Genomic DNA, 7,568 nt, shown 5'->3' with positions numbered 1-7,568 from the left:
TTATTCTGGGTCTCTTATTCTTCCAAATGAATTTCATGATTGCTTTCTCTATTTCTATGAGTTACTTCATTGGGATTTTTGTCGGGGTCCAGCCCTAGTAGGAGTCCATGGGTTCCACACTGGTGAACGGGGCTCGGGGAGACAGCGTCGGCGATGGATGGAGAATGAAAGACACAGACTCTAGTACTGGTGCAATCAATCCCACTTTATTCTGGGAAAGGCTGGGTTTATATACATTTTTCTTCAGGCTATAATGGCAGTCTTGTGGTTAATATTAAAGAAGTTTCCAAAGCATAGGCAGAAAACAGCAACCTTACAGATTATCCTTACCTAATCACAATTGTTTTGAATATCTACTACATCGATGAGCTAATACAATGTTTATTTCCTTAATATCTAAACTCTATGTGACCTAAGACTATTCTTACTATTCTCGCGGTTAAAGCGATAGACAAGTAATCTCATGTAACCATCTCTACTAGGTCCATCTGGTTAATATCTAAATTGCTGAGTTAAGGGTTAGAGGAGGGCAGCGGTTCCAATGGTTATTGTGTGCCAACATTTATTATAGGGGTGACATATTCTTTGTAGGAAGGAAGGAATGTTGTGAAACCTTATTTTTTTACCTTACTACCACACATAAACAAAACCATCGTTAAAATTTAACCAGTCTGTTGGAGACAAATGCAACATTTTCTCCAGAGGCTTTCAGGGACTCATTGCATGGTTGTAAAATTATTTTTAATTTTGTTAGTGGTAAAGACCCATTGTTTTTCAGATTGTAGGTAATATTTTCTGGAATTTTTGTTGTATTCCCCTCGTCCCCTTAAGCAATCTGTTCAGACTGAAATGAGTAATATATTATCAGAAAAACACCAGAGAAAACACCATGCTTCAGAGCAAAACATCCGGCAATTCCTTTAGGATGAGCCTTTGCAATCATCTCCAGAGGATCTTTGTCAAGCACTGGATGGAATTCCAGATGCCCCTGCAGATTTTAATTGGAATTGCATTGAACTCATTCCAATACTCCTCAAAGTATTCCATGAAACAGAAGAGGATTGAACCCTTCCAAACTTATTCTACGAAGCTAATATCACCCTGATATCAAGATCAAAGACACATCATGGAAAAAAAACTTCAGACGAATATCACTAATGAACACAGATGCAAAAATTCATAACAAAATTTAAGCAGAGGAGATCCAAGAGGGAGGACTAGAGGGAGGCTGCCTTCCTTGTCACACTCCATAACTCCGGTTTCAAGCAGAGGATATCTGTTTCTTGGTGAGGAAAGTTGTGCTGCTTATTGATCCCCTGCTGTTTACCCCATTGTCTACTGTGATCACCTGCAGTCTGCCCGCATATCGATGCCTTCTTTGAGTGCAGATTGCTCACTGTCAGGCACCTATCATCCACCATTTGCCTACCTCTTGCCTGTCCATCGCCTGCCTTACAAATATAATCACCCACCACAGGAAGTTCAACTCCTGATTGTCCGATGACAGTCAGCAAACTGATCACCAACTGCCAGTGGAGCACCAGCTGCCTGCTGCTACCTGTAATTTCACTGTCACAGTCCCTGCAGGTTTGATTACACGTGGCTGCAACCATTTTGAGACACCTGCCAGGCCCCGTAGGACCCCTGGCCAGAGTGACTGAGCCCCACCTCCAGGATCCCTCAGCCCAACCGATCACTTCCTGCCTCTGGAGCCCTTATATTGACTGACTGCTCCCTGCCACCAGGACCCCCAGACCAACTGACTGCGCCCTATCACCAGGACACCAGACCGACTGATTGCACCCGGCCTCCAGGATCTCACAACCGCACCAAACACACCCAACCTCCAGTACCCCTGTCTGACCAACCGCAACCCGCATCCAGGACCTCCAGCCAACCAAATCTATGATCGCCCACTGCCCGCAGGCGGTGGGCAATCACAACACGTAAGCTCTTCTTGATCACAGGAACCAAAAAGGGGGCTTTATTCCACAAGTCTCAGACTTATATTGAGAACATCAGCCTGTCAGAGAGTAGACTACCAGTAAGTCAGCCTATCAAGGAACAGTCTCCAGGCAGATACCAGGATTGCCTCATGTACAACAGCCAACCAGAGTTACTTCCTAAAACTTGAATATGAGTGCAGCTATGTCTGGCAAGCTGCCAGGCGCTATCTTAGAAATCAGGACACGGTGCGGCTCTGGGGCCCTCAGAGGCTGCCCCTGACATCTCCCCTTATTCTTTAAATAAGAAAAGATGACTTGGGACCATGCCTGACTTAGGTTGTCCATGGCAAATTACATCCTTACCCGTCATTGGAATTCTGACCTCCAGGTGTCAGAACCCTGTCTTAGGTTGGTATGCAATTCCACGGATCTTACCCGTCTTTGACTACTGGTCCAGCATGCTTAGCCATACTTGGGGGGATGTGCCTGTCTCAATGGCTGTCAAAGCCTGTACTATAGCCCGTTGATGACATCGGGCATCTTGGCGAGCTCTGATTTGGCTGCTTATAACATAGGCTATCCCAAAGCAGATATAATCAGAACAGCTACTGTTCCAGCCCACTGTTTGGTCAATACCAGGGCTTTAGATAACAAAGAGAACATCTCAGATACCGATAAAACTGAACCCTGGTGGCATTGACTCTGAGTATCAAACGTAGATGACCAATTTTTAGATAACATAATCACAGAGCTAAGGTTATTATAAGCAATAGGGGTGACACACACTGCTCTTAAAGGATAAACACATCCCAGTCCCAAAAGTTCTTGCAAGATATCCACTTGTTCTTGTAGTAAGTCCACTCTTTGATTTACAAGGAGTAAGCCTGCTGTTAGATGTTGGTTTAGGGTCTCTTTAGTCTGTAAGGCTGCAGCTGTATTTTTGGCCAAGTGATTGACTGCTGTTGCTGTAGGTATGGCAGTTGCTAGTGCTGCTGTTGCAGAAACCACTATTGCAGTGACCATAGCCGCTGTGATGCCAAATTCTCTCCTGTTTCTTGACAGTAACACTGGCAATTCCGCATCTGTAACAGAGACTGGGACTGGTAGGAAGGTAGGAACACACATTAAGACTGCCAGCAGGAACCTAGAAGCATTCCAACATTGAGAGAGATAGCATAAATCTGAAGTACAATTGAGAGAAGCGGTTGTTTCGTTAGTTCAGAAACATAAAAGGGGGAAACACACAAACTGGGGTAGGTGGAAAGGTACATAATTGAACTGTTCCTCCTAAGAGACTGAAAAGAGGTTGTAAGTTAGTTCAAGGGGGGAAAGGCTACAAGCATCATGGTCATCAGGAGTCTGAGTTACTTGTTGGTAGCGTTGGCACTGGTCGAGTTAGTTGCTCAGGAACCCAGATAGGCGATGTTTTATCCTGTGGAAACACACAAACCGAGCCGCGGCTCCAGTAATGCACCGGGTCCGGGCCGTTCCATTGTCCTGTAAGAACATCCTTCCATTTTACCATCACTCTATCATGTTGTTTATGATTGCCATGTCTCTCAGTGGCAGAGCGACCCTCATTATCCAGAGTTAAAATTTTTTTAAACTAAAGAGGCAAAGAGAAAGTTTATCTTTAGGGGACCTGAAGGTCTCCCCTATCCCCCCTTTTTGTTTATAAAGAGTCCTTGTGGGTTATACAATACTCTAACAGTTGCTTAACCATAATTGTATAAACCCCTATTTTTAAGACTAATTGTTCTAAAGAATAAAACTTAATAGACACAAAGTTAAGAGTAAATTAGTGTTTCTAAGAAATCCTTGTTATTTTACCATGTCATTTTACCATATAGATTAAACTTTGGTTTATATTAGAACATTAGTATTTCACCTTAGGAAAACCTTAAATAGCTTTAAATGTTTCACATACATACAACCAACTTAGTTACATGCAAACTTGTTGAAACTTGCCCTTTACTTACGTAGACTTTCTTTTAGCACTTACTTAGACCCTCATTTATTTCACACACACACTTTCTTACCCAGAACATTTCCTTTTCCCTTTACTAAATATATTTCCATACCCGAATCTTTTTTCTCTTTCCTGTTGACCCCTTTTTGTTCACATTCTGAAACAACTCTTATGAATTTCTAAATTTAAAAAAAATTACTCTATTTTAATAAGATTAAATATTTTGTTATTATAGTACTCTACATCAACATTTTATTAGTTTGACCACCTAGAGACTCTCAAGTTATTTTAAGACATTTTACTTCTATTAGTTTACCCAATTTAAATTGAACCTCTTTAAATCACGTGAATTAAAAATATTTGGATCCATTTTTAAATTTTAATTTTAGGAGTGCTCAATTTTGATACAGACAAAACATGACACTAGACAGCACGACATACACATAACACAAAATCAAAGGCCTTGAAACTTTATAGGTGAATCTCCATTGCAATGTAACAGATTTTCAAAACTAGTTGAATAAAAAAAAAAAATAGAACTGATCAAAAAAGTCATGAGCTCAAAAATAAAATATGGAATTAAAAAAAAAACAAGAGTACTGGAAAAATGATACGGGAAAATGATACGACTGTTAATTACTTTAGTAAAGCACCATAAAATTTACTTTTGCTGGAGTTCAAGTAAGACTCTTTTTGCTCTTTTTTTTTCCTTGGGTTTGAGACCAGTCTCCTACTGAGCCTTCAGGCTTTCTCTATTTACATTTCAATGTAAGCCTTGACTGAGATTTGGATCTGAAAGGGGATGAAATGTTCCAGCAGAAACTTGATGCCTAGGGCATTTTAACCCTTAATCCTGGTTAGTAATCAATTCAGGTTTGGATGCAGAAAATTGTGAAACAATTATCTCCCAATATTTGTGGGGACTGGGGCTACTATATCATACTCCTTATTAGGACATGCCACTGATGGTTTGGCTGGTTACTCCCTCCACACCGGCATATGTGGGACCTCATGGCAAGAGGACTAAGTGAGCTGGGTGGGGCGAAGTTGGAGGAGGTGAAGGAATTAGCATAGAAGCGCAAGAAAGAAGAGACTTGAAGATAAGGAATCCCTTTCCATCTGCCCGCTCGCTTGCAGAAGCTGTGTGCCAATATCTTTGGTAGCCAAAATCCACCTTCCCATGGAGCCATCTTTCATCCCTGCACAGGCCAATTTGTTATCGGTAGTCATTCCTTCCCAAACTAACATTTTAACATTTACCGGGAAGGCCCTACAGGGAGGGGGGAGGTTAGAGTTTGTGAGTTTCTGGAAGGAGATGCAACGGGGAGGAGCCCGCGGTTCTTTAGGTGACGGCTCTTTGGGCAGAAACTTGGAGCGCCCTTTGGGAGGTCCTGGAGAGAAGCAGGCCTTAAGGGCGGATAAAGTAGGGCAGACTCCTAATGGGGGACCCTCCCCTAAACTGATTTCCCTCTTCCTAACAAGTTGTTCCTCACACCCAATTTCATTTTCCTTGTCTGTCTCTGATCTTATTGACACCCTTTCTGATGCTTTAGACCTTTCCTCTTTTATTTCTTCCAAAACCTCTTCCCCTTGTTTTATGGCCTCTCTGCATTTGGTTCGGGCTGTTTTAGTTTTAAGAGGAATTCCATTGGCCCGGAGCAAATCCTTTAAGGGACCTTCCATGCGCATTCGTGACATTTCAGTGCCCATTTTTCTCTATTAAACTAACAATGCAAAGCACTTTAAGTAGCAAAACAAAGCAAAAGCACTTACAAACACTCAATCTCTGTCGCTTATCCTGCGAACTTTAACTCGTCGCTTCCCACGAACTTTAACTCCTCACTTTTCCCATGAACTTTACCTGTGAACATTAATTTGTTGCTTTTCCTGCGAACTTTAACTCGTCACTTTTCCCACGAACTTTAACTCCATTGCTTCCTGCCAACTTTAACTCCATTGCTTCCTGCGAACTTTAACTCCGTCGCTCCCCGCGAACTTTAACTTGTCACTTCCCGTGAACTTTAACTCTGTCGCTTATCCAGCGAACTTTAACTCGTCACTTATCCAGCAAACTTTAACTCGTGGCTTATCGAGCAAACTTTAACTCGTCGCTTACCCAGCGAACTTTAACTCGTCGCTTATCCTGCAAACTTTAACTCATCGCTTATCCAGCGAACTTTAACCTGGCCAGACTGTACTTTACTTTCCCTGTATTTACCTGATCAGTTTCTTCTTTATAACTCGAGGGTCCCGGGTTTCGGAACCACTTATGATCGCCCACCGCCCACAGGCGGTGGGCAATCACAACACGTAAGCTCTTCTTGATCACAGGAACCAAAAAGGGGGCTTTATTCCACAACTCTCAGACTTATATTGAGAACATCAGCCTATCAGAGAGTAGACTACCAGGAAAGTCAGCCTATCAAGGAACAGTCTCCAGGGAGATACCAGGATTGCCTCATGTACAACAGCCAACCAGAGTTACTTCCTAAAACTTGAATATGAGTGCAGCTATGTCTGGCAAGCTGCCAGGCGCTATCTTAGAAATCAGGACATGGTGCGGCTCTGGGGCCCTCAGAGCCTGCCCCTGACACAAATCCACACCCCGAGCTGCAGCTCCCCATTTGCCAACACATTTCAAAGCCAGAGCAGCCATCTTGGATAATCCTGGAAGCCCTTGCTCTGATCTTTAGGTGGGGCAAATCTCATCCTAAGATGCCTGCTGGAGACTTGAAGCTCATTGTTGGGTACCTCTCATGCATCAGGCTACTGAAGACTTGAAGGTTTGAATACTATATGTCTGCTATAGTGTAGATTTTCTTTTATCTCCTTACTGAATAATCTTAAGTTTTTATTTCTTACTATTCTTGCTCTCTTTTTCTTTTGTATACCTGTTCCCTCAGAGTCTCTTTCTCCCTTTTTGCATGCTAAGATCCAATTTCTTTTGATTACACTCTCACACTTTCTATTATCTAGAACTTCAGAATATTCTTTTCTTATCCATTCAACAGCTACATCCTACATCCCTCTGCATCCTCTTTGTCCCTCATTAGAAACTGCAGACCTTATTGCAAATCTGATGGTTATACTGAAGAAAATATTTGAACTCATTCTGTTTATTATGACAATATTGTTAATGTTCTCATAGGGACTATTTGGTCTCGGACAGCATAGTGTCTGAATTGGGCACTGCTAATATTGATCTCCCCTTAAAGAAAAGCTTTTGGAAACCGATAGGGCCACTATAAGCCTATAGGGAGGAATCTGCAATACACCAGATCTGCACTGCTATAGGAGAAGATACATGAACAACATGAAGAAACAAGGGAAGAAAATGATCCAAACAAATCTATATTCTATATTAATAGACACCAATGACAGTATGGTAGAAGAAATGTCAGAAAAGGACTTCAGATTATACATGATTAAGATAATTAACAAAGCAAAGGAAGAGATAATAGAGCAAATACAGGCAATGAATGATAATACCAATAGGCAGTTGAAAGAGCAACTGCAGGAAGCAAAAGATCATTTCAAGAAAGAGATAGAGATTCTCAAAAAAACCCAAATGGAAATCCTTGAAATGAAGGAAACAATAAACCAAATAAAAAACTCAATGGAAAGCATCACCAAAAGACTAGACCACTTGGAAG

Source organism: Sciurus carolinensis, chromosome 17 (genome assembly GCF_902686445.1).
Source record: "Sciurus carolinensis chromosome 17, mSciCar1.2, whole genome shotgun sequence".
Taxonomy (NCBI): Eukaryota; Metazoa; Chordata; class Mammalia; order Rodentia; family Sciuridae; genus Sciurus; species Sciurus carolinensis.
The sequence above is the reverse complement of the archived record's forward strand: the minus strand, read 5'-3'. Positions refer to the sequence as shown.